General features: G+C 42.9%; 1 protein-coding gene across 12 annotated transcripts in view; it reads left to right on the top strand.

Annotated features, from left to right (window-relative positions):
* The window catches only part of ccnd2a (cyclin D2, a), a 143,340-nt gene that overhangs the window by 56,130 nt on the left and 60,586 nt on the right, over window positions 1-26,624 (top strand). For 2 of the 12 annotated variants that reach the window (XM_076082291.1, XM_076082288.1), the window contains one exon: window positions 25,549-25,680. The exons of the other annotated variants lie outside the window; for them this stretch is intronic. The gene's annotated coding sequence lies outside the window, so the exon portion shown is untranslated. The remainder of the gene's footprint in view (window positions 1-25,548; window positions 25,681-26,624) is intronic. 12 annotated transcript variants of the gene reach the window in all.

Here is a 26,624-nt window from a genome sequence, read left to right as displayed (position 1 = left end):
GAAAAGTGGTCTGGCATGAGATCTGTAACTAAGTCCTCCACATTTATGTCACCAAACTATTTAGTGGCCACTGAAATTGGGGACCTCCTGTTTAGACTGTGGGAACTGTTGGCAGTTGGTGTAAAATCAACCAATATTTCAGCTGCTCATTGTGAAATAAACAACTTCTATGATGCTTTGCTTTGATCTCCAACTATGGCGTCGAAATTTATGATTTTTATTTTTTATCATCTAACCTAACAGCATGGTACAGCAACTTGAGCGCAAAGAGAAGCTCTCCAAGATTGTTTGTATTGCAGGAAAGGTGATTGGCAAATCACAGAGACAACTTTGCAATATATTTGACATAGCTGTCCACAGGAAGGCTAAATATTATATTACACTCATTTAGCAGATGCTTTCATCCAAAGCAACTTACAATCCAGATTCTATCACATTCATACACCGTAGGCACAGTTACGTGAGCAATTTTTGAGGTTAAGTGTCTTGCTCAAGGACACATCGACATGCGACTGGCGGAGCCGGGGATCGAACCGCCGATCATCTGATTGAAGGACGGCCCTGCTCTCCACTTAGCCACATTTGCCCACAAACATAAAACTGCACTATTCTATTCCCTTTGCCACACAGGCATAGCCTCAGAATGACTGCATCTAGCTACACTTGTTATTTTATAAGATGTGCTCCCTTTTATTATTTTTTATAAGCTGCTGCTAACTGCTTATTTGCTCTATTGTATATTACTGTGTATTTGTGAGTTGTACTTGCGTGTTAGGTGTATTGTATGTACATATGCTGTTCTTGGAGAAGCAAAAGACAAATTTCCACTGAGGTGGACAATAAAGTCAATCTGTCTATCTATGGAATTAAATAATGACATTGAAAAAGTCCATCTGACAATGGGGTGCAGCCAGGCGGCAATGAAAAGAGAAGCCAATGCGGAAGTGCCTAATAACTTGCATTCTCTCTACTGGTCATCAGGGGGCGACTCCTCTGGTTGCAAAAAGAAGTCTGATTGTACATGTGTTTATGGTCTCGATTGCTAGTTTCAAGTCTTCCTTGAAACAGCATGATGTTCATTTAGTAAATTATGGTCCTATTTAAAGTAAAATAGACAATAAAGCAGGGTATGCTTTAGGGCGGGTCACCTTATGATTGACAGGTCTCTACCACAGGAGTGACGCTGTACGTGATTTCCGTTTACTGGTTGCAAAACAAAAAAAAATGATGACAGTCAGAATCCAAGATGGCGACAGCCAAAATGCAGAACTCGATGCTTCAAACCTGTAGTCTATAAACCAATGGGTGACGTCACAGTTATATATAGTCAATGGGTGCCGCATTACCAGTTTCTACTCTGTAGAAGTAAGCTTTAGTCAGGTTTTAGTTTTGACGTTGTTGTACGTCTGAAAATTTTATTCTAGATCATTCATCAGAACCACAAACATCAATAACAAACAATATGTCCCTTTTCAAAACAAATAATGTTTACTACATCAGAAGACCTAGTATTTCTTTCATTGTTGCAATACATATTCACAGTTATGTGGGATGTTTTCATACTCAGTAATGGAACAATATGTCCAACAACAGCGTCCCTGACATCCTCATCAATCCGTTCCCGGTGTAGCTGTCGTAGCAGTAATAAGATGTTGGAGAGAACAGAGGGTCAGCAGTAGTAAGGAAATGCATCCCTCTGGACATGATACATTTTGTGCAGGTGTCCAAAGGAAGAGGTTCATTAACGGAAAACGCAAGCAGCGTACGTCAGGACTTTGACCCGGAAAACAAACCTGGGGACCCTGGTGGTTAGAGGTAAAGCTGTAAATGTGTTGGGCAGGAAACTAAAGGTATTAATAAGAGAATTCCAGAAGCCTGACAATACAGTAAATCTCTTTTTTTCTCTTATTTTTCCGCATAGACCTCTATTTTTAGTCCCTTAACTCAGAGCATCTATGCCGATGATACTAATATGCATTTCTGAACTTTCACCGCCTCAATATTGAGTTTTCCTTCACCCTGATGTAATGTTGGTGAGTGAATTTAGACGTTGATGTAAATGGGTTTCTCCCTCGTCATAGTGGAGCTCACTTCCTGTCACTGGCCCTGGGTGGGAGCGCACAATGACGAACACCACCCACACTGGCTCCCTTGGCAGGCAGTCATGCTGACAGGCAGGGTGACACGGGTGTTATTTGTCTCTGTCAGAAGCACAGAAATAGTCTCCCAACTTCTCCTGGAGTAGACAAAGCAGGCCCGCATTCATTGGTGTGCTACCGGGGCGGGATGTGCTCTTGTTGTGATTACCTGCCTCTATAGAGGAAGGGCTTTCTCTGAGGACCTATGGAAAAATGCAGCTGTTTGCCAAGTGCCATGATTAGCGCCCTGCCCGGTTCCTGGGTCAGCTCTGAGGGCAAAAGTGTCTTGACCAGCCAGGGGTTTTCCACAGGCTTTTGCCTGAGCTGTCATTATTATTGCTTACAGTAGAGCCCCAGCATATTCCACTTTGAACGGTTGTACGGCATTACTCCCTTCAGTGTGTGGTGGGAGTTGGATCAGACATTGGCTTTACATATGGTTTGAATATTGTATAGTTAATGGCCTCAATTTTTCATTGAGTCATGTTATTTGATGTAAGCGGATTAAGAGATAGGAGGGTGGGAACTGTTGTGGTGATAAGTATCTCATGTTGAATTAAAGTGTACCCTATACCACCTAATGTCAGGTTCTTCTAGCTGGCTAGAACTCTTGCAGTGCATTCTGAATTACAAACTCAGTGTTTGCCAGAAAAAGCACAACCAGTTAATGGTTCGGAACTTTGGCTTATCTTGGCCATCAACGCAACAAAAGCTATAATTATCTGCAAAATAAACTCACTTCCTTGATTGTTAGACAAATAATGCATTAAACAGTTCCAGATAAACTTTGTTTTCCACTGTGTTGCCAGCCCCTGTGGATAAGGAGAGGCATTCAGGCCACCAATGCTGGAAGACCATTTCATTGGGCTACTCAGGAAGTTGAGTGCTCCATGAAATATGAACGCTTTATAGAACCAATTACGATATTAAAACTCATTCGCTCTCTGTGAACAGAACAGAAAAAAATGCCCTTGACGTTTCCCACCTGCCAATAGATTGAGTTTTGCTTGTGTATGTTTGCATTGTGTGTCTCCCAAGGCCTTCTTTATATAGGCCCAGACATTATTTTTGCCTTTTTTTTTTTTTATGTCTTGTACCTCCCACTCCTCCCACTTTCTCTGGCCGACCTCCACGAGGGCCGAGGAAGCCTGGCACTCGCCTGAAGCTCTCAGCCAGTCCTGGGCAGCTGGGATCTGGGGGAGCTCCCTGCCGTTTTGCCGTGTGCTGGCAGCCCCCTTTCTCTTGCCCCCGCCACTCTTAATACTGCCTTTTTACTTCCAGCCAGCTTCAGAATACAATACAGAGGAGCCCTGTGCTGTGCTGTGAACACAGACACACACCCGTGAGCGTACACACACACTCATCCACACTTTTATAAGCCATTGAAAGAGACAAGACCAAAGGCGGAAAGAGGAGCAGACGCCTCTCAGATGCTGGGCTTGGCTTCATGTGCCTCTTGACACAGACGGACGCACACAAGATAACTGTTGTTTTTTGTTTATGGAAGGACCCTCTGCCACACTCCATGCTCTCTTCATCTGGTCACCCCTAAAGGGCCACAGCCAAGAGTCACAGGGGAAAAGAAAAATGGAACTGTCTCTACTGTATGTGTGGATGTGTGTTTACGTGAATGAGAGAGTGCATGTAAGCCAGTGGAAATGCACACTTATTGTACAGTCTTGGGCGCTATTCTATTCTACTGTAGCTTCCGCACCGAGTGTGTTGTTTGCTCTTGTTTGGTCTTGTTCCACTGGGGGGGGCTCACTGAGCCTGTTTGATATCTAAAAAGACAATGCCAGTTTAATTATATTCTTTACTCTCTTCTTTAGACATGAAATATCTAAAAACAACAGAGGAAGTGCACCCTTAACTGTGCTGGTAAGGTGCAGCGTCGAGCAATTTAAAAGTTACTGAACCTACAAGAGAAAATCACACATTTGCAGATTTCATCAAGCTTCACTTCATGAATTCAAGTGTGTGTCCCACTCTAGATTTATCATCTCTGATATCATGAGCTTCCTTTTTTTTTCAAAGATACATTAAAAACAGTCACACAGTTTGCATACTGGAAAATATATGTCCAGCTTTAACCTTTGATGGTTGTTAAATAGTTATTTTCTGTTAGCAAATTAATCTCAATCAATGACACAACACATTGGTTGTACTGTGTTGCCTATTAAAGGGTATTACATGAATATATGTTTTATGATCCCATTTTATGAGGCTATATATATATATTTAGTATGTATCCAGTATTTGTACTTAGGCAGACTTTTCTGCCCATTCAGGTCTCAGCTCCTCCCTAATGCCCACAGCCATGTGCTGACAGAAACTTGTTGGCCTGTACCAGGTTCTCAGCAGTTAAAACTAGTAGAAAGAGAAATTCCTTCCTAATGGTGCATGAAAGTAATGTTTCACCACTGTATTATTGTTTGAACCCCTGGCAGATCTTTTCCACATTACCTCAACACTGTACCTAAAGAAAACCGTATTCGCTTTCATGCAGTACTATACATTTTTATGTCTCTTGCACAAAGTTTGACTGCCCAAGTTTGATGAGTCTCCCTTGACCTCTCGCCAAAATGTGCAGTTGGTAGGAAAGAGGCTGCAGCTGGACCCTGATCAGGCCTGATGGCGATAGAGCATGAATAACAGGGTAGCCCTGGGCGCTATGAAAAAGTCCCGCTGACGACTGTGCCGACAGGGTCACAGCCTCTCCATGCTGCCCCGCAAAAGGGGAGTGGGAGTAAACAGGCGTGATGGGGAGCGACTAAAAGAGACTTGGACTGTGTTCTTGTAAATAATTGCATTCATTGTCCTCTGCCACTGTTGGTTATGGTCACAAGCTGTTTGGTAGGCCCCTGTCTGTCTGGTCCTCCCCATGAGCCTGGTGTCAGCCCCTACGCCCCAAAGGGGAGCAAGTTGTGCCAGGGGTGAGGATGCCAGCTCCCTGACCCGGTGGCCCCGCATCTGACGTGCCCACGTCAGGAGCAAACGGTCCGTGGGCCAGCTCGGAGACTCGGGGGCGTGCTGTGCGCATGCTGCTCCGCTGTTAAATAAAGCTGGTTCAAAGAGCACATTCCTGCCCCCAGCCCAGCAGTGAAGTAGCAGGCTCTCTTGCTTGTAGTGTCAAAGCACCAGATTGTTTCATTTTATTGCTTTGCCTTTATCTCGGCTGACTCTGGTGCAATCTGATTGGATGCAGCATGTTATTAGCCTCTGTTGTTGGCTGTGGGAACAGCAGATGGTCTATTTGGACCAGATTACCTGTACTGCTTATCTTAAGTGAAGAATTCGTTCCAAGTGCTCAGATGTTTCACGAAAGCTGCTCGTTCACATTATGAATGCGGTGCAGTACAGTAGAGCTTATCTAGAAGTTAACACCCACTGTAAAGCTGTAATAGCCGGCTGTGTTCACGGTGCATATGTTATGTATTGTGCTCATAGCAGATGATGATAACTCTTTAGGGTTGTGCCTTTAAGTCAGAACGTACAGAAGACATATGAGCGCCGCTTTGCGTCACGTCACAGCAGCAACATTTTTAAGTGAGAAGAAAATGTGAGCTGTCACCAAAGATTTCAATTGTTCTGCAGGGGCCTCATGCACTAGCTCATTGCTTTCTGTTTGCCTTTGAAATTCCTTTGAGGACTGACGAGACTCTCAGACAGACGCTGTGAAATGGACTGTAACATGACAGGAATTTTAAAAAGAAATCAGAAACTTGTGTCTTGATGTTTCTCTCTGAATCTCCCCCTCTGGATTTCTCTTTTCTCCTTCCTTTATGCAACCTAAGTGTCAGCCGGAAGCCTCTGTTTGTCATTGCGTCCAATGTAAAATTTGCAAAAACAAGCGTGGGAACCAACCCGGCCCAACGCAGCTTCATCTGCAGCTTGTAATGATAGAACCTCAATGACATCATGCGTGTTGGAGTGTGGGGCTCTGCTAAGGGTGCTGTGCATCTCCTCAAAATACCGGTGGCTAAGTGGAACACACAAGCTGAGCCCGGCAATGGAAGTCAGATGCTCTCGGGCCCTTTCGTGCCGGCTAAAGTCGCCCCTTTCCTTTCTTCGTCCCCTGATGGGTTTAGGAGACTCAGATTGAGGGGCCTCCTCCACGAAAGGCTTCGTCTGACTTTCCTTTATGGTAAATGTCAGAAAATAAATGCAGGCCTCTGTAACAAAGTGGAATTGGATCTAATTTGCCCCAGGCCGCCGTGTTTGATCAGCACCACCGTCTGTACAGCTACCCACATCTTGACTATAAGGGAAAAAAAGTGCACAGCACATTCAGGATGTTATGGTATTTCGTTGGTTAATAATCTGACGTCACAGTGGAAGAAAACTGTTTTCATATGTTGTTAGGTCATGTATTCATACATTCATTCACATCTTATCTTTGTTACCGCTCTTTTATTTTTTTTTATATTTTCTCTTTTATTTTTTTTCCCATAAAACCAGTAACCAGGTTTGTAAAATAAATTATTTTGGTTTCATATTGTATACATTATCCTGCTGAGTACTTGCATCTGTGTTGCATTCCTGCAGTGCAAAGAGAATTTGCCATTTCTAACTCAGCAGCCGAAACCTGATACAATGCCCTGGATTTAATGGAGCCTTTATATGACTCTTGAGATCATCCTGTTGTGAATAAATTGTTCTTCATGAGAACTGTAAGTATAATTGTAGGTGGGGAATGTTTAATCTGGTCTGACTGAGGGTAAATCATTCTGCCACGATTGTGATGAGATCAAAGACGAGAGAGAACAAAAACTCCTGGGCCCACAGGTAGTAGAGCAGTTAAACTGGAAGTATGAAACACACCCACCCACGCACATTCAGTTTCCCAGCTAGTGTGGGATGATCCCTAAAGATGTGAAACCATGTCGTGTGTTGGTTTTGATCATGTGTTTGACATTAGATAATGGATAAGTGGTGAGTACAGAGGGAAAATAACTGAAGTAAATCTGGGAACATGAAAATGCTTATACTGCTCTCAGTTCAACTAATTGTTTAAAAAAAAGTGTCTAGTTGCTTAAAAAAAAGGCGTCGCTTGAATGTATTAACAGCTGATAAATCCATAAGACATATTTTCATTGTTGCACGCTATTAATTTTGTGCTTACGTCAGACATTCCAGAAAGTCACTGGAGTTTGACTGCGAGCTGTTAAGTGCTTGACTTCCTTTAAAAACCCAACATTGCTCTGCTGTGGCGATGGCATCAGAAAAAACAAAACAAAACAAAAACAGATGCAACTAGAAATGACTGTGAGAGAGAGCGTGCGTACTGTAATCTCACAGAGACTGAACAATCTCTTCAATGCATTATGATAATAGATAGTTGTAATGCATTTGGATCTGAAACTGCATACAAGTACTGTACTTTCATCAAAGTACAGTAGTTCATGAGAAAAAATCTCAAAAATGTCACGCAATGTTAAAACATTCCTGAATCCAAATACTGATCCAAATCCAGAGCGAAACACATCCCCTGGCCGATGGCTTACCTCTCTGTATTTTAATCAAATCTGTTCATGTTTTTGGGATATATCAACTTCTAAACAAACCCACAAACTAGCTGAAAACAAACACCTCCTCAGAGGAGGCAACTAGTGTCTTCGCCAAAAAGAAGTCATTTGAGTTTTCGTTGCATGATGCATGAAGGAGAGACATCTGCAATCTGTGTGTGGACGCTGGAGCAGGTGGAGGTGAAGACGACGTTGATATAGATGTTACACTGCATTAAATGTCTTTAAAAAAAACAAAAAGGTTTTCTTGCAGTCTGCAGTGATTTTAAAGTTAACATTCAAGTTTGGTGAAAACAAACGCATTGTAACCAATGCAGTGTGGGCTTGAGGACAAAAAAGGGGAAATAGCGTCTTGTATTGTCTTGTCCTTTAGACTGTCTGTCTTGTCACCAACTTAATTTCGTTGTATGTTTTTACAATGACAATAAACATCCTTATCCTTCATAGATTAAAAAACATTGTAGAAAGATAAGAATAAAACATACGATATACAGTAATTTAACATATAACAACAGAAGATTTTAGATCCATCAATTTAACCTCCTTACTTATAGGCTCAGTGGTGTAAATGCGGATCCTTCTGGAATACCAGCTTGCAGCAGTATTGCAAGTACCTTCTCTCAGCTTGATCATAGTCTGTTTCTGTAAAACTCAGCCAGCGAAACATAACTAAACTAGATAGTCATGTTTATGTAAAGCCAGAAAGACAAAGAAGGTAATCATGTAATTTCGCAAGTGCACCATAGGGAACGAAACACACGTCAAGACAGAGGAAGATAAACAAGCTGAGCGGCTGTTTCACATTATCACTAAATAATCATTAAAAAAAAGTTATAAGTTATTAGCAGTTTTAGTGTGCCAAATGTGATTAGTTGTTTCTTTTCTATTGGAGATGAATGCAGCAGACTCAGCCCCAGTTTTGTCGAACACTCTTTCTCTATGTCTAAGAGTTCGTGAATGCCAGTTTTGTTACTCAAAATGTGAACCAAGACACACGTGCAGTATTGTTTGGGCTTTGTTCAGTATGCCGTTCTCGATAAGAGAAGAAACATCTCCATGCAGTTTGCAGCACATGGTCCAAATGCTACGCTTCTCTGTACTTCCTTCCTCATGATGCATACTCTTGTACCTCCCTTTCACATCCGTTTGCCCCCTTCCACTGGAACCAGAAAATCAATCTGCAGCATACACGTTGTCAAACAATGATGTAGACCCCGGTCTACCCCATCCATGGGGCCAGACGTGATTGAGTCAAGATCTGGTCTGGGCTGTTTGAAATACGGTCTCAATTACTCAGTGCAGGGCTCCCACAAAACGCGAGTTTTATACACACATACGAGCACACATGCATACACTCACATCCCCATTTTACCCTTTAGATGAAAGTGAGATTACTATCCGTGCATCCCAAATGCGCTTTTCAGTAAATACAGCTCTGTTTCCTGTTCACATCCCCCAGTGCTTTGCGCTCTCCATGCTACGTACTAATTGACCGAGCCCGTCGGAGGTGAGGTGGATGGAGATGGAGATGGAGATGGAGATGGCGACGCATGGCAGTCATATGTGACACTGGGAGAGTCTGATGTGGGAACCATTAGCGCACAGCGGCGGTAGAAGTATGGAGAAACACGCGGAGTGTGCAGCTTGAACAAATAAGATCCTCTGTGTTTTGCAGTGAATAACTCTGCTGCCTTTTAACCAGTTTGAAGTGTGGTTTGCTGGCGATGACATCAATGACAAACAGAGCGCTCTGGTTTCCTCTTCAGGGATGGAAACCGCTGCTTTGACTTCAACAACTTCGCCATTCATCCCTTATGGATGTATAGTAGACTTTAGGTACTTAGTCCTGCATAAAGTGTCATTTAACCAAAATGATTCTGGTCAACCACATCACTGACTTTGCAGCCAGTTTACTACAATTTTGCCGGGAATGTCGGAAGGAAAATATTTGGCTACTAATAGGGTGTATTCTAGTGATTTAGTATTGCACATCTGTAAATAGAAATAGAAACCCTTTTTATTGTCATATACATACACAGAATTTGACCTCTGCATTTGACCCATCCCTGTATATAGGGAGCAGTGGGCTGCCAATGACAGGCGCCCGGGGGTTCAGTGTCTTGCTCAGGGACACTTCGACACGTGGCACGTCCCAGTCGAGGATCAAACCGTTGACCCTGCGGTTACCAGACTACCCTCTTAAGCCAGTGAGCCACGGTCGCCCCACGGTCGTAAAATGGTGGGACTCACAAGAGACACGTTAAAAAAAAGAATGGTCAAAACTGTAGCATCAGAGCCCAAGATATTCTCACCCGATGACATCACCAGGTTTAATTTTTTCAAACTTTGTATAGCTCCTCCAGAGTCACATAAGACATTATACAACTGTTTTCACTGGCTGAGTAGTACTCCTCATGACGAGTACACTTAAAACCATATGTAAAAGCCGTGCAGTGACTAATTTGGTGTGGTGAAAATGGGATTGGTGGGAATGGGGCATCCTGATGGGGACCAGTGTTGTAATTATAAGTTTGGTTTTACGTGCAACAATCATCGATGATTGCTCAGCGGAGACAGTACTTCATTCATTCTGATGCATTCGTTTCTCTATTTTATTGTATGATCGCAAAGGAATGCGAATCATTTTAGAAGTCAAATCCAAATCCTGTTTTTCTGAGTCTGTTTCAGCCGATATGTCAGCTTTGAGATTCCGACAGTTTTAGATCCCATTGCTGGAAAGTTTTTTTTGAGTCATACAGTACTGGGTACAGTACTAAGTGTGTGAATACAGTCCACTGGTACGCTGAGCCGTCTTATGCAACCTGCTCCAGTGTTCAAAGGCTGCTGAGTGCCCTCTCCTGCTTTGTCAGGCTCACACAAGGGTTTATCAAGTGTAGGGTGGGAAGGCATGACGCTGGAGGACTTTGGAAGTGTGTGCTTGTGTGTGTGTGTATGCAGCAGGTTTGCCTCTTTGTGCGCAGATTCATCTGTGGATGGGATTTGGAAGATGAGTCTGCACCCCGGTGCGCATGCCTGTGTTTGCATGTGATTCCCATGTGTTCACTTATGTCGCCGATGTGAGTGCACGCGTGTTTTTTCTTCTGTTTTCTCATTCGGGGACTTTGCCCTATGGAAGGTGTACCAGCCTGTCAGCTGAGAGAGACGAAAACAAGATCTGAAGCGGGCCGTGGTGTTAGAAGTGGGACAAATACGAGAGAGAGAAAACAAGGGAGGGCGCGAAAGAATGACAGACGGGGGTGAATGCAGAAAAGTGGCGCAGGAGTGCAAAGCGTGTAGCTTTGAACCCCGCTCCAGTTGTTTGTGCTTCGCAAACAACATAGCAGAAACAAGCGGGATTAGGCTGGCATTTAGTTAACGGCAGGTGTAATATGCCCACTTTCATTCACCTTCTCTTTGATTTACCTTGTCTTTCATCCTGTGGCTCTGCTGCATCGATTAGATGGCTGTGATTGAAGATCGAAAAGTGACTGACAGATGGACTAACTGTCCTGCCGCCCACACTGTTGACAAGGCAGGACGCCTGGTGACGTTGTCATTCGGTGAAGTACAAACAGGAACGACACTGACCGACCCAAGGACTCTTTGAACTCCAGATGAATTGCGGGTCTATCAGCAGCTGTTCCGAATGACCTTACCCCACAAAAATCAATCAGCACAAACATACTGGGAGGGCGAGGTGTGTGTTGGTCTTTTGCCTGCGGGCTGGTCCAATGTGTTATGTACAATGATGATGCAGGGAAACGGGGATCTTTCCCAAAAGCCTTTTGATGTTTTCTCACATTGTCATAGTTCACTTTAGTCCTTCTGTCCCTTTCGAAGCTGCTTTTTTCCACTGACCCCAGTTCAACAGATTAGACTAGTGGACTCGACCCAATGGAAAACTCAAACAGCACAAACCAGCCAAAAACACACACACACACACCAAGTGTCAACGTGCTCTTTTCAATGATTGAAAGGTGCCATTGTACTTGTTAACCGCTCACTTCACATGTATGGAGAAACCCAATACAGGACCGTAGAAGACAAAGGCAGTGAGGTTTGAGAAGCATCACACAGGCCTCCGGACATACAGTACAGCACTTCACTTTGTCTGCCAGGTTGCCACACCCATCTGGGCGCTGGGCAGGACACACTGACTGACTGGCTGGCTGGCTGGCTGGCTAGCATTAATACCTCTGTTGGCAAACCCTCTCTAGATTTTTTTTTTATGTCTTTTTTTTCATGCCCGTCTCTCTTTCTGTCATATTGTGTCTATATGCCTGCCTGTTGCCCCGGTGCATGCAAATGTGGGCCGAGGCATGCGTCGGTTATCTCCTTCTGGAAAAGCAGTGCCCTTGTTGCTTCATATAGCCCGGCTCTAGTGACCGACCATTGATAAGGCTAATGTCTCCCGATAGCTACCAAGCTTTCCTTTCAAGTCCCGTCACAAAACAGCCGGCACCCTTTTATGTTGTTTTCCCAAGCCAAGGACAGACAGGCCTCTCTACAGGACCGAGCTGGCTAATCAGTAATCACTAACTTGCTGAGCCCAGCAGTCCCGTTCAGACGGGCTGCTTTTTCACCCCTTCCTCGTCATCTTCTTCCTTTGCTTCCTCCACTTCTACGTTTTCTTCTTCTACACTCTATTCTTTTTCCTTTTCTTCTTCTAAGACTCTAGATTCCCTGGAGTCTAAAGCTTTTGATGATGATGCTTTTCTTCTGCATGCTGGGTAAAATGAACAGACCACCGTGTCTTTCTTTCTCTTTCTTTGTCTCTTTATGTCTTTCTTTTTCTTTCTTTCTCTACTCACTTCTCTATTCTACTCTTCCCATCCCTCCCTGTCTCCCTCCCTTGTTCTCTGTTGTGTCTTTGCTCATCTTCCCTCTCGTTAGAACAAATGCCGCCCCCTTAGCCCGCTAATGAATCAAGATACAGAAGGGGGGGGGATCAGGAGGTCTGGGGCCGTAACTGTGCCACAGACACATGGCGTTATATTAAAACATTAGTACCACTGTATGACTTTATTTAGGACTTGCCAAAGAAAATTGATTAGGTGACAGAGATGGAACAAAGGAGGAATCATCCTCGGCCACCCTGACTGGGCTTCTTCTTTCTGAGCCAACAGCAGCAGTTCCTCTCCAAACTTTTGCTGAGAAGCGATCTGGCCACGCTTGGCCTCTTGTTGAAAGACCCCCCCCACCCCCCACCCCACCCCACCCTTGTCCCTCGGTTCAGTCCTACAGTCTGTAGTCAATTAACTCCACATAGTTATAGTAGTTCTCACCTGCGCCTACAGTGCACATGAATTTATTTGTTAGCATTTAAGTGTATGTCCTGTTCAAATTTGTATCTATGATCATCCAGCCGACTGGAACGGAATCAGTGCATTGTATTTATATTCTCTCTCTCTCTCTCTCTCTCTCTCTCTCTGTCTCTCGCTGGCTGGCTGGCTGGCTGGCTCAGTCATGAGTTGCACTGGTCCTAACTTTTAAAAAGGTGTTGTTGTTGTTGAGTGTCGAAGCAACTCTGTGTTTGTAGTCACTGGCTGTGTTTGCTACAGCGAAGTAAACTGTAACTAAAAGATCCCCTCACGTTTTAAGACATCCAACACAACAATGTAATAGCTTGTGCCTTATATGTTATTACCCCCAAAAGAGCAACTATTGTTCATTTTAAGTTTACCTGCTTTATACATGTTTGCTACTTCACTGAAAAGTCCATTCTCAGTGTATGTAGTTTGGAAGCTTCGAGTTTCCACGTCGTGTGAGTTGCATGTTGGACCACGATTGCCCTTCAACTAGTTCGGATGTCACAAAATCATCTCGTAGGTTCAACTAAGATTTAAGATTTCCCTCTTCAGCAGATCCATTTTACAACAGACTTCTACTGTCAAACTCTACACATGCAACTCTGCACAGTGAAGTGGAAAAATCCCAGTAACAAATTGCAAATCACATTTTTGGACACAGCATAGAAAGAGTCAACTTTACTGAGTGAGAAGTTCACACCATGGACAAGATGCTACAGCGTTCCACGCTGACGCATGTGCTTGGTATGTAATATATGCCATATAGCATATTATGCTGTTCAACATAGAGCATGCACTGTATTATATGTAAATCTCTGAGATCCGTGATTTATCATTTCTATTCCTTTGCGCCTCTTTTGCTGAAAACAGTGGGGGGTCATTCACTGATGTCTAAGGAATTTTGTCTGGTTGTGTTGCGCGCTCTTCACAGAGTGAATGACACTTTCCTTGACAAAAGAAAATAAAAATCAATTCCTGTTTCTTCAATTCCTCTGTTGTTCTTTAAAAGTTAATGTTCCATGACTGACAGCAGCCTCTTAATGATGGCAGTGGCAATTAGTAGTGACTTCAGCAGTTATCTGATGTAATTATAACACATTTTACAGTACAATTGTGTTGTTGATTTGTGCCATTGACTCTATTATTACCTCACCGTATAATGAGATGTTTGGCTCTTAACCCTTGCTGTCTGGTCCTTTCTTGTAAGTTGAAATAATGAGTGATTCATTTTCATGAGCTCAGTGTAATTTGACATTTCATTTTCTTGCATCGTATCATCAACGAAACTTGAGAAACAAAAGCGCCACTTGCTATGACAGAGGTATGACGTGTTCACGGCTATCTTTTCAGAAGTGAGGCAGGTTGACTGCTAACCCACAAACTAGATCACCAGGTGGCCCAGATGCATTGTGGGTAAAGGAAATGACCTCAGTGATGAGGAACGTGTTATCGGTTCTGTCCAGGACATCCTTCATACAGTAATGTCACCCAGCAGCATGACTGGGAGATAAAGGTGGCGCAGTGGACCCAGGACACTGCCTGCTTTCTCTCTCTTTCACGTACGGACACACTATTTTTCTATGCAATGAAGAACAACCACTTTAAAAAGACCATCATTTAATCATTTGTTTGTTTTTTTAAAGTGATGATAAAAATGGGTGGACTTCCAAATCTTTCAATTTCGTTTTTTGATACCAGTCCCCTACGAAACTAAAAGTAAACGTTGGCCTTTTGTCACGTCAGTCATTAGTCGTGTGAGTTGTTCAGTCAAGTTAAAGTCAACCATGCTCTTTTCCTGAATCAAACTAAATGGTTTTGTTGCCTGAAACCAACTTCCTGTGAAGAAGTTTCTTTTGAAAAGACACATGTAATGAGTGGAGGCTAACCCGCCGTCCCTGCCATGTCCACGACTGACGCCAGAGGGCTATCTAGAGCGCCATAGTTTGAAGTTATTTAACGAGTTGGGAGGGAGAATGTGTTGACACATGATCTATAATCTGCTGTTTTGATAAACGTGCCTCTGGCAGGATATTTAGAAATTCTAAAACATCCGCGAATGTAGCTTCTTCGCCGTTTTGGGTCTGCATGTTCTGAAACACCCTGACCTGGTGGGTTTTGGGATTTTCAAGCTTCACTGCTATATTATAGAGCAAACACAGAGGAAACATTCATATGATAGTTGCATGGGGACTTCGTAATAATGTGACATCATCAGGCCACCTAAAGTATTTCAATTTGAAAATTTAGATCTTTGGTTGAACTGGCATCTGCAACCTGAGCTTTGTCTTAAGGGCTCAAACACGTTGGGAACCTTTATGGTGTGATTCATCAAATTCCAAAATACCTCAGGACATGCAAATACCGGAGCCAACTGTTCATCCAACTAGTTTTAAAAAGGATGAGTAAGTTGAGGTGATAGCAACAACACATTCATTTTGGACGGACTAATCTATAGTTTAAACTTCAGAAACACAAACATTTAGATCAGACATTGCTTGGGTGTTGCTGTGGGTGTGTTTCACATTGTATTGAGTCATGCGCACACATCCTTGTTCTTTATTAGGTTCTCGTGGCCCATTCTGCCCTGCCATCATCCTCTGCCCCCTCCTCCTCTATACTGCCTCCACCGCTCGGTAACCAGACCCAGATGGTACCTGGTACAGACACCAGCAGCTTGTTTTTAGCCTTTTGTCAGTCACACGCTGCAAGCCAGGAAGCCCAGAAGTGAGGTGTGGGCCTTCCCGAGGCCATACTGGGGTGAACAGCGTCTTAGGGAAGGCAAAACAGGAGGGAGGGGGCGGCTTGATGAAACAGTAGTTTACTTGGACTCTTTTAAGTACAATTCACATCAACTTATCCTCAAAAATGGAATGCATGCTATTGATGAAAAATCTTAATATGAGAAAGAGATTTTGTATGAGTATGAATTGTAAAACACATTTGCCCCTCATAATCTGTGAGAGGGGTGTGTGTGTGTAGGGGGGGGGACATCCCGGTCTGACCATCAAGTACTAAAGTTTAGCGATTCAATATCCGACCTGGCCAGTGATACTGCTGGGCTGTGCACTTTGGCCATTAGTGTTATTTTAGATGGTTCATCTCAATGCCGTAGAGTCCCAGCTGAAAAATAACGTGTGTGTGTGTGTGTGTGTAGGTGGCAGACTTTGTGTGCATGAAGATAGATGAGAACACCGGGCTTTGGGAAGCAGGATTGTCAGACAGACAGACATTAAAGACATACGATATGAAACCCCGCTGTGCTTCACCCTTCTCCCCACCTGCCCCCTGCCAGGACCCCACATTCCCAAGAGCTCTCGAGTAAAGAAACCCCAGGAACAGGCGTGTTATCCATAAAACACTGACGACTAGTTGTTCTTGCTTTTTAAAAATTTCACACAGCTCTTTTATAGGCTTATGTGCATGAGGCTGGAAGGTTTCACTGATTCTTGATACAGACATGAATTACTCACAGGTGATGTCCTAAAAAGAAAAAAGAAACATTGATGACTTATATCTCGACTGGTGTGTTTGAATTACAGAAACCGTACCAATGCTTGTTTGCAGATATGTTCTAGTCTGAACCATAGCAACGGGGGATTTTCCAATTTAACTTTTTTTTTTTACTCTATTTTCCACTTTAGTCACGATAAGTAGTCACGATTCTTAGCACTTTATTCACACTGATAAGTGCCCACCTTCATTGCCCTAGTTGATGTGGAGTGGTCATGCCACTGCAAACACTGATGTGAAAGAGTGCCAACGGAAATAACACCAGCCGTCCCTCCTCTCTTCTTCTCTCGCCACCCCAGCTGATAAGATTATGCCACCGTGGGCCTGTATCAACTCTGGCCCTAATTGTTAAGCTCCCGTTTCGTGCTTTGGAGGACTAATTATTCATTTATAAAACTATTTTTTTAATAAGGATGGTTCATTGTCAACATTGGCATGACTGACGTTTGAGATGATTCATTTCTTTTTAATATGTTATGCTTGTCGGCCTTTACACATGCTGATTTTAATATGTCACAGGTTTGAAACAACTGCCAGAAACCACACCCTAAAGCTACATTTTTGAAATGGTTGAATTGTCAACTTTTCAGTTTTGGTTTCTTAAGAGCCAAAATCTGATAAATTCCCTTCACACACGTTCCGGCCATCATGCATAAATAATTTGAAATGAATAAAAATCAGGTTTCATTTTGAGTAATTTCATACAGAATAAATCTGTAGTAAATTTCCCCACCTACTTTGCCTTAGCCCCCAACATTGTCATTGGTAGGAGGAGCCATTGATACTCTGAAGTTTTCTTTTTATGAAAAGTTTGCAGAATTGAGGATTGTGGAGCGCTTCGGTAGCCAAATAGTTACTCCACATGCCAACCAATTCTCCAACCACGGGATCTTTGTTGCATGTCTCTCTTTCTCTCCACTTTCCAGTCTGCCGCTTCATCTGTCCAATAAAGACAAAAGAAATGCCCTAAAAAAGGCGGACTGCATTCAAGCTATGTAAACAGAAGATGATGTCCTTTTATTTAAACAATAAAGGTTATGGGAGAATGAGGTTTTGCTCTTAAATGTCCGGAAGGTTAAAACACAAGGTGCAACCTGACAGTAACCAGGACATGAAAGTATGTACAGTAATTTAAAGTCAAAGAACAGAAAGAGAAAGAAAGAAACCAAAGCTACAGTTCAAGTGACATGCTCGAGTTCTCTGAGTGTAGAGTAGCAGGAATTGTGCATGAAAAAGACAGAGGTGTTTTTCACATGATTGAATTGATTTTGATTGTTCTGAAACGTCTCTCTATGGTATGAGCTCAGCTTTCTCTTAGCTTCTTTTTAGTTTTAAATTTGGTATTTTTCACACTTTAACACCTCGACTTGGTCTAAACCTCATGTACCGCTGGTCTAAAGGAACTCTGCTTTGTGCTGTTGTTTTGTTGGCTGGTTGATCTGTGGTTAACTTGTTCACAGCTGGCACACACACACACACACACACACACACAAAGCCAGAAAGTACTCACAAAAATAATGAGTGTGGGCAGTGTGAGCTGTTTGTGACATCAGATGAGGTGCAGCCTTGGACATTGGATTCACATTTTGCACATGTGTATAGCTCAACAAACTCAAATTCACGTATTGTTATCATTTAATAATGTTCAACACATTCTCAAGCCATATAAAGAATGCTTCCAGAAACATAACTTACTCCATCCCATGTCGGTGGTGTAAGTGTGATTGATAGCAGAGCAGCTGTTTCCTGGGGGCTGCACCGCTGTCTCTGCCATGAGTGCTCCCGGTTGCCATGCTGCACTTGTCCCTGTCCAGCTGCCTGCCCTGCTCTGCCGGTTTGCTGCAGAAACATTTAGTGCCTGCTGCTCACAGAGGGCGCTAGTCAGACTGGCTGATCGCAGCTGCTGGAAGGCGCAGAGGAAAGCACTAGTGAGAGCCTGCTGCTGCTGAGAGCCGGAGATTCAAACAGGACGTACAGTGAATTTACACGCATGCACTCGGTTTAACTTGAACTAATGCAATCAAATTCAGTCCCGCGATAAGTTATTCCGCCTACCCTCACTGATATGAATAGGGTAGACAAAATGATAGAAACACCTGTCTGTATAATGCAATACTGTTCAGCACCTCAAACTACAGTCCACAATGTCCAGCTAAATCAACACCTCTCAAACTGTTTCGACAAAAACTGCAAATGTTAATCTTTGTGAAGCTATGAGTATATACTGTAAGCAGGGCAAGTAAGATGAGAGTTATATGTCTCGGATGGATGACAGATCAACTGTCTTAACATTTAAAATTGCACTCTAAAATCTGCACTCTCTCTCAAAATGTTCCCTAATTATAAGTATGTATTTATTGTTTGTTTCCTTGCTTGCTTACAAATCTGCTACGGATCTTGGGACCATCCAGGAAGGAAGAAGATTATTTTATCAATATCAAGAAAGGGCAATTGATTTCCCAGGAATCTAAAAAGAGGAAACTTCCCCAACGTATTCACCTCTGCAATAATTTAATTCATAATTTCACATGAACCATGACTCCAAACTTTGTGACTTATTGGGCTGTTAGTGGAGAGTGTCATCCCCATTCCTTCCTAGTCCACTCTAATGGTCTTGTAGCAACCAGTGGCTCAGCTCATGATGCAGCAGAAAAGCAGTGTATCAACATGCTGAGTCAAAGCGAGAGCTCTCAGCTGTTCCAAACCTGCAGCCTGCCGCTCGCAACTTCACCTTTTGTTTCACATCCTTGCCGGCAAACCCAAAAGAAACATCCTGTTTGCTGCCGATCGGAGGTTATCAACGTGTCATTATGTCAGTTCACCTCCGTTTTGACACAGGCGGTTAGCTGCACAGCATATTCACAGTATCTCTGCTGGCCCACCCTTTTGATTATGAGTCACAGCAATAGCAGTTAACACAAGTCAAACTGTGACTAAATTGAAAGCAATGAAAAATATATTTTTGACTTATAAGGTTAAGGGTGTTAACGTGCATATTTTAACTTCACTTGCACAATTATCATCTTTTCTTAGAGCTAAATCTATCACTAAGGTGTGTATTTGGAAAGAGCGGTTGACCTACCTCTCGATAGCTAGTTGATGTATTGTTACTGAATCAGGGTTCACCAGAGGTAGAGTTAGTCTTCTGACATATTGGCTTCTGTTAATCAGTGATAGCGGCTTTCTCCTTTCATGTACAGTAAATTGCCAGTGGCGAAACAGATTTCAAAGGATCTTTCCATCGTTCCAAACATGGCAATTATCAACCAATCACATGGGAATCAGTCCCTCTCTTGTCATGTGGACTTATTTCGCCCGACAACAGTTAAAGTTTAGTCAGATCCCTCTGGGAGAGAAGGAGCTCAATCACTTTCCAAGCCCTTTTCAAGTGGCTAAATGAAGAGAAAAGCAGGCAAATACCTCGATCCAAAATAGAAAAACGCCGGTGGAATGTTTTGGGGCACGGGGAGGTGACGTAGGAATTAGCTGTAATCAGTGAAAAACTTGGAGAATGCTGCTGCTTTGTGCCAGGGAGTTGATCACTGCTGGAATAACACAAATGGAAAACTTCTTCTTTTTTTTCATGCAATGATTCTTCACAACCATAGTGTGAGAGTCGAGCTATCATTAAAGCTTTCTGCCATGAAAATAGCAATAAATAAAGGTGTCCTACCTCAGCAGGCTGTGTCTGTGCACTTGTGTTGACATGCTCTGTTATCGCTTTGCCTTACGTTGGCTTTCACAGTGTATACAGACTACCGAAGGCGGGCCAAGGTGGAGCGGACGTCATAGCAACAACATTGGCGAAGAGCAATAGGAGTAAAATATGTTCAAATGCAACTAAACATTAATATAAATACAAATGTGGTTGGGTCGAGGTATTTTCTAATAATGAAAAAAATCAACGATTATATCAGAGAAGCTATGTTTCCTGAGAGTAGAGTAGAGAGTGGACTAAAAGTGGAGCAACCAAAAGCATTTATTTAGGATGATCAAATATAAATACAGAACGGAAAATTCAGTTTTATATAATGTTAGGGGTAGGCAATATTTGAATTTCCCCTACTGACAATATTGCGCTTTAGAATAACAACAATATACTAAATTATCATTGAAAACAAAAGCTGAAGAGAGACGTGCATATGGATATAAACCTGTAAGAACAAGCTGATTTGTTAGAATAACATCTGTTGTTTGCTGTTGGCTCCGGCTGAGAAGACTTTTGTTTTTGACTAGGATACGTTAACTTGCCAGTTAATAGGAGAATAATGTATCAAGACAGGCATCAGCTGTTTATTTATTTGATCTGCTATTTGCGGCACACAACTATCTGAGAGGAAGTTGGTACCAAAAAACCACTGCCTATCTTTAGATTAATAGTTACATAGTGCTGCCACTCAGAACGTTTGTGTTGCTGTAGTCAAAAGTAACATTTTACTTGCACCGGTCCCTGCAGCATCAGCTGATTGTGGCCATTTTGGTTTGTCTCTTCGAACTTCCCCTCTTTGAGTTGGCTTCGTCCAAACTTCCCTTCACGATCATGAATGAGTGGAATTTGAAAGTAGTGCAACAGTATGAACAAACCTCTGGTCCATTCATCATTGTGACACTCTCAGTCTCACTCACTCAATGCAATAGATTTGTACTGGTGTGAAAATAACCCTATATGGATGGATGTTTTTGTTGAATATCCTGCATGTCCCATGACTCAATCACGCAGCGTCCAGGCTTGGTTTAAAAGTAAACGTTTGTAACAACATAACGGCTCAAATGTTTTAACCTTAATTGAACCGAGGATGATTTAACCTCTAAGATTAGACAGCGTTGTGGGATACTTGCCTCAGATTGTACATTATACCATCTGTCATCTGTATATGCATGCTTAACTCTATGTTCATACATGTGTGTCCATTCATATCTCCCTGCCTTGTACATCAGTGAGATCCTTTATGATTCTGTGGATTAAACTCTGAGCATGTTCCCTAAAGGGACCAAGTCCCAGGTGTTTCAGGCACCATAGTGCCCTCTCACTCTTATTTGCGTACACAGATGTTAAAGCTTCCACCTTCTGTATACATACTGCAGTTCTGTAAAATCCCCCAAGTCTCCCTCTAAAGCATGCAAGCTAACATTTCCCCCAAGAGTGTTTGTGCATGCTGTTTTTTTTGTTTTTTTTGACGGACGTGCACATTTGACTCTTTTCTTTTGCATGGTGCAGACGTCAGTCATTTTGTCTAGGGAGCAGATCTGGACACGTGCTTGTGTGTGTTTGCTTGGTGACCGGTGGAGGTTATGAATGAGCTACAGCTGCGTGGCCCACTGGTCAGTATGGACAGCTGATGAATGAAGTAGAAATGATTCAAATAAAGTGCTGGGTGATGCAGCAGCATTCATGCGTCTCGCCTCCATATCTCCCCATCGATATCTTCCTCACACATCTGGCTTTGCAAAATTGCACACCCTGTTGATGCAGCGGGACACAAATATTTAAAACGCAAAAAGGTCATCAAGTTTGTTCGTACACTTAGCAGAAACTCCCACGAGATTATGAATTGATACAAATTTTGGAGGATTTTCAATGAAACAAGCTTTGCATGAGATGAGAGAACAGATACGCATGTGAGCAGTAGAGGGGAGTGGTGATAGCGACAGATGGACAGAGACGGGGAGGTGACAGAGTGAGAAAGATGGGTCCGGTGTTGGATAGACAGACGGAGAGAGAGGGGAAGAAGAAGGGCAGCGATAAGGACAAAGACATCAGTCACGTTTAGGGTTTTTTCCCTCTTCCCCTTTGCGAGTGGACCTTGATCCAAGCCACACAGACTCTACTGTGTCATGGTGTGTGTCGCCCTGTGTCTGTGTGGGCCTGCGAGTGGTGATTGGACAAATCATGGCTCAGCAGAAATAGAGCCACATAGAGTAGAATAGCGCAGAGCTTCATTGTTGAAGCAGGTTTATTTTGGCCTCACATTAGCCGCTTGTCATCGCGCAAAACGTCACCGCCTTCGACCACAGGGACCGCCAAAATCGACACAACATGGAAGTTCCTTGTAGTAACTTTAAATACACGATTGTCACAGAACCTTGAAAGGGGATAAACAGCCCGAGTGCAGTTACAAGACATATGCTAATATATGCTGAAACATATAGTGTAAGAGTGGGACAAGTATAGAGGGGTCCAAAAGTCAACTAATTGTTTCAGTCAGTACTGAGTGATTAGTATTATTATTAGTATTATCTAACGTTAGCCACCTAAAGCTATTGGTCATTCCAGACCAAGTAAAATATTGCGATAAAAGAGCATAGTTGAGCAATGATGAATTTCATAGCTTGTGAATTCAACTTTTCATTTGTAAGAGATAAAATGTGTCACGTGTTAAAGTTTTTGGAAACAACACAGTTTTGCATTTGATGTGTAATCACAAAGGATTAAGTGAGAAACGTCCTCCAACTACAGTGGTCCAAATGGAAAGATGAAGCTCAGTTCGGTTGCAATGGCAATACTTTTGTTTGTTGATAATGAATCACTTCTTAAGAAATGAACCTCATTATCTCTTGACAACTTAATGACCAATCCAACGGCTTCTCAAGTAAACCGAAGTAGCAGTTGATTCCAAATAAGTGTTGGTTTACCTGTTTATTTCTATTCAGGGAGGTTGACTTCCTGCTGAGCTGTTATGCCAGATGAGCTTTGAATTGTGGGGAAAGTAGCTCAGCGGAGGTGGCCTTTAACAAAGTTGACCGTTTTGCATGTCATTTAACAGTGTTCTCCACACATACACACTGAAACATGAAGTGTGTGTGTGTGTGTGTGTGTGTGTGTGTGTGTGTGTGTGTGTGTGTGTGTGTGTGTGTGTGTGTGTGTGTGTGTGTGTGTGTGTGTGTGTGTGTGTGTGTGTGTGTGTGTGTGTGTGTGTGTGTGTGTGTCAAACACTTGCACTTGCAGTTCCTGTTTGGGGAGGTCCACTGGTTCTGGCAAACAGTGTCTGGTCTTATCTCTTGTGTTTTATGTTCCTAGCGAGCCGGGGGCACAAGCAGCCCTTTGTGGCAAAGAGGTGGCTGGTCTCGCTCCAGACCGACCCATGCAGCTGTTCACCACTGTTGGACATATCCATGTGTGTTCATGCCTGTGTGTGTGTGTGTGTGTGGATACATGTGTATATGTATGCATGTTTGTCTTTACTTATAAGTATCTCTGTATGCGATGATGTTTGTGTGTGTTCTTCATAGTATATGATTGCTAGCATAGCCAACAAAGCCTCTTTCATATAATTCTAGAGATTTGGACTTCTCAAAGTCTACTGTCACATTCTCAGTCATTTCCTCTGAGGCACGGTGAGTGGTCAGACTGCAGGATGGGAACAGGCAGACTTTAACCCACGGAGGAGCTGAGTATGAGTGTGTTCAGTAGGCCTGCGTGTCTGAACTCAAGCCCAATATGTCGTCAACCTATGGATCTCTTTCGCTCCTTCTTTCTGTCTCCCTCTCCTCCACCTGAAAGCTGGTGACACCATCGATCCCCTCAGTGGAGCTTAATCGCTCGGTAACACAAAGTGTATTGTGCGCGTGACCCATTAAGAACTCCTAAAAGGAGCCATCGACGAAGCTAGCACAAAGCCACGTGCTGTGTTGGCAGTCGAGTGTGGAAAGGGCAAGAATGTGGCCCCCAGACTCAGTGAGAGAGAGAGAGAGATATAAGGCATGAGTTTGGGCATTAATTATATTTGGAGACTGAAAAATACCCTTTATCAGAATATGTAGTTTCTTAGCATTCCTCAGATTTCATGAGCTACTTGTTTACTTTCATTTCATTACATTTCAGCCGATTATTCAGCTGATGTTTTATGTAAAGTGCTTTCCAATCAAGAGATGTCCCTGATGCTATGATCTTTCTAAAAGGTGCTATATAAGAGTTTGGGAGCATTTTGCTTGTCGTAACCGTCGTAGCGACGGTTATGTCGGCGGTTTGCAGCTGACGGAGCTAACAGTGTTTACCTGAGGGGGAACAGGAGGGTGGGTGCTACGCGTCCGCGACGACAAAGTCTACTGGACTTTCTCTGTGCCTACACAAGAAGGCGGTAGGTACAGTATTGTGTGATCACCCACGTTTTGGCAGCGCTCAGAGCCCAACACACAATCACTGTGTAAATCACGCATGTAAAACTGAATGAAATACATTTTGGATCTTGAAAATAATCTGAGCGAGTTACATGGCCATGGTAGACAGCTGGTTTGTATAAAATAGAAGCATATATTCTGTCAGACGCGTATAAGGACGGAAAACGTGTTTGACGCCACCTGTGTAGACACATCATAAGGCTCAGGCTCTGAGTGTGTGGAGTGTGGAGGTCAGGGGAGGTGTTTGGGCTTAAGCTAGACTCCACAGGTGGTTGCGGTGCTTGGTCGTGCACCTCAAAATATTTTCTATAACATGGCATGCACGGTGCGCACAATCACGTGACTGTCACTAATAGGCCACTGACAAAAACAATATTTACTTGTTTGACAGTTTGACATGAGGGGAATTAATAACTTTAACACACAACTGGGGCAAGTTTCACTCCTTAGATTTTAACAGGAAGTAAATGTTTATTGAGCTCCATATACATATAGTGGCATGTCAAAAATATTGTTCCCTATAAAAGACATGCTAATTAAAAGACGTGGCAAAACAATGGGAGAACGAGACTTTCTTGTTTTCTGGGTAACCGTCTTTGGCTTGGCATCCTCTACTGTTTTGTTTACTCCCGTTAGTGCCAAAATCATGACAAACAGTGATAGTTTCAGTTGAGACTGCAGAAGGTGAGACCAGTAGCCAAACCTAAGATTCAAGACAAGTCCAACACAATAGAAAAAGCAGTTTGAGTAACAGTGCAGGAGAGGCCTGGCAGTGTGAAGTCCTCCTCTTTGTCTGCTCTTTTCTTTTTCTCTTTGCTCCCATCTTGGGTCTCTCCCCCAGCCTTGGGGAGAGACTGAACCGTAGCAACAAGACATATTTGTTGTACTTGGTGAGAAATAACTATTTGAGATTCTTTTACTAGTAAAAACATGTTTCTTCCACTGCAGCCGCCACCATCAATCTTGTTCCCTCGCATTTGAAATGCATCGTCTGTGTCGACCTTTCACCTCTGCTGCCGTGTCACTTCCTCTCTCCAGCCGTGTCCCACTCCAGGAGGAGGGGGTAGACGGGTCACAAAGGTTAGCAGGTTGAGCTGTCAGCGCAGGTTTCACGTCTTAAGTGGGACATGTGAGGGATTGGGGTGGGAAGCACAGAGACGGCAGGACACTGTGTGGGGTCACAGCATATCTGATTTACTACTATTATCAATGTGAACTCACCTTTTCACTACTTCTTCACTGTGCCTCCTTCGGCTTTCTCCCTATCCGTCTTCATGTGAGAGTAGTTCTTGGTCCCAACAGGCCTCTACATACGGCTAATCTGCCGGTTGTGTTATGCAAAGATCATAAGAACAACTATTTCTTCCTTATTAACCATTATCAATATAATCAGTCTAATGTTGTTCCATTTAAAGCTGGAGTTGTCGTTTTGTTTCACCAACGGAGTGAAAATATGTCCCCATAAACACAAAACATGTGCAATTAATAAACAGCAAGCATGCATTAAAGCAATGTGGATTATTTGTCTGGTTTTTTTCAGACTGGTTCAGCAGCAAAATTGATGAATATATATGTATATAATAAATATAAAGAATTTTGCTAATAGATTTAGCTAATTTGGCCACTGCACCTAAAAGCACAATCATCTATACTCCATCTCTATTCCATCCCATCATAAATCCATCAGTCATCATACATCTGTAGTAGTTGTGAAAGTACTGGTAGCACTAGCGCTATTAGTATTCCTATCATTTTGAAGGCTTGTTTTCTTTGCAGACACATCAAACAACCAAAATGTCCTCTCCTAGCCCACGCACAAACACACACGCACCAAACCCATGTCCATCAGATGTCCATCAATCCACACCCATGCTCCTTGCCTTTCTGAGAGAAATCATTGTGATGTAATGTTTGTCTCATTGTTTATTTCACATCTGTCTCTGTTAAGTTATCTGTGGTCTGTCAAGCTTAACAAAGAAGTAATTCATTTTTGATTTCCAAAAACAATAACAACACAAAAAACA

The sequence above is a fragment of the Anarhichas minor genome, unplaced genomic scaffold (assembly GCF_050575085.1).
Source record: "Anarhichas minor isolate MPS153535 unplaced genomic scaffold, ASM5057508v1 ptg000090l, whole genome shotgun sequence".
NCBI classification, from domain to species: Eukaryota; Metazoa; Chordata; class Actinopteri; order Perciformes; family Anarhichadidae; genus Anarhichas; species Anarhichas minor.
This window is presented reverse-complemented; position numbering and strand designations above follow the sequence as displayed.